Raw genomic sequence first — 2028 nt, forward strand, 5'->3', positions numbered from 1 at the left:
ATCATCAAGACAGCATGGTATTGGCACAAAAACAGACACATAGACCAATGGAATAGAATAGACACTCCAGAATTGGACCCACATAAGTATGGCCAACTAATCTTTAACAAAGCAGGAAAGAATATCCAATGGAAAAAAGACAGTCTCTTTAACAAATGGTGCTGGGAGAACTGGACAGCAACATGCAGAAGAATGGAACTAGACCACTTTCTTACAGCACTCACAAAAGTAAACTCAAAATGGATAAAGGACCTGAATGTGAGACAGGAAACCATCAAAACCCTAGAGGAGAAAGCAGGAAAAAACCTCCCTGACCTCAGCCACAGCAATTTCTTATTTGCCACATCTCCAAAGGCAAGGGAATTAAAAGCAAAAATGAACTATTGGGACATCATGAAGATAAAAAGCTTCTGCACTGCAAAGGAGACAATCAACAAAACTAAAAGGCAACTGATGGAATGGGAAAAGATATTTGCAAATGACATATCGGACAAAGGGCTAGTATCCCAAATCTATAAAGAGCTCACCAAACTCCACACCTGAAAAACAAATAATCCAGTGAGGAAGTGGGAAGAAGATATGAATAGACACTTCTCTAAAGAAGACGTCCAGATGGCCAACAGACACATGAAAAGATGCTCAACGTCGCTCCTCATCAGGGAAATACAAATCAACACCACACTGAGATATAGCCTCATGCAAGTCAGAGTGGCTAAAATGAACAAATTAGGAGACTATGGATGCTGGAGAGGATGTGGAGAAATCAGAACCCTCTTGCACTGTTGGTGGGAATACACACTGTGCAGCTGCTCTGGAAAACAGTGTGGAGGTTCCTCAAAAAATTAAAAAAATCTACCCTATGACCCAGCAATAGCACTGCTAGGAGTTTACCCAAGGGATACAGGAGTGCTGATGCATAGGGGCACTTGTACCCCAATGTTTATAGCAGCACTTTCAACAATAGCCAAATTATGGAAAGAGCCTAAATGTCCATCAACTGATGAATGGAGAAAGAAGTTGTGGTTTATATACACAATGGAACACTACTTGGCAATGAGAAAGAATGAAATATGGCCTTTTGTAGCAACGTATTTGGAACTGGAAAGTGTTATGCTAAGTGAAATAAGTCATAGAGAGAAAGACAGATACCATATGTTTTCACTCTTCTGTGGATCCTGAGAAACATAACAGAAGACCATGGTGGAGGGGAAGGGGGAAAAAAGTTACAGAGAGGGAAGGAGGCAAACCATAAGCGTCACTTAAAAACTGAGAATAAACTGAAAATGGGGGTGGGAGAGAGGGGAAAGTGGGTAATGGGCATTGAGGAGGGCACCTGTTGGGATGAGCACTGGGTGTTGTACGGAAACCAATTTGACAATAAATTTCATATTAATAAAATATGAATATTTGTTTAATTGTATAAAACTCAGAGTAATATATGAAATATATGGTAATTGTTTAAACTACACACACACACACACACACACACACACACACACACACTGTTGATGATGAGATCTTCTAAAATTCAATGTAGGGAGATGCTGAAATTCAGTGTAGAGAGATCAGGAAAGATGATGGAGTAGAAAACTCCAGGAATTCTCTTCTCCACCTAGACAATAATTTTACTGGCAGATTATGGGACTCTGGATGTCTACTGGAAGGCTTGCAGCTTTCAGGGAAAGGCTTGGCTGACTTTAAGAATTAGGACATTCAAAAGCATTGCTTATATGGGAGAATTTAGAAAGTTACCCCACATGCCCAGAGAAAGATGCAGGTTCAGAAAAGACCCTAGAAGACCTTAATTTTACACTGTAGGCTGATACCTAGCACAGAGCACCCTTCAACACTTACAAAGCATAGCACCTCAACATGATAAAAACTATGGTTAACATCACACTCAATGGCGAAAAGCTAAAAGCTTTTCTTCTAAGATCAGAAACAAGATAAGGATGCCTGTTTCATCCTTTCTTTAGGAAAGAAGAAAGAAAGAAAGAAAGAAAGAAAGAAAGAAAGAAAGAAAGAAAG

This window comes from Herpailurus yagouaroundi, unplaced genomic scaffold, assembly GCF_014898765.1.
Source record: "Herpailurus yagouaroundi ecotype Mexico unplaced genomic scaffold, PumYag 250, whole genome shotgun sequence".
In the NCBI taxonomy this organism is placed as follows: domain Eukaryota; kingdom Metazoa; phylum Chordata; class Mammalia; order Carnivora; family Felidae; genus Herpailurus; species Herpailurus yagouaroundi.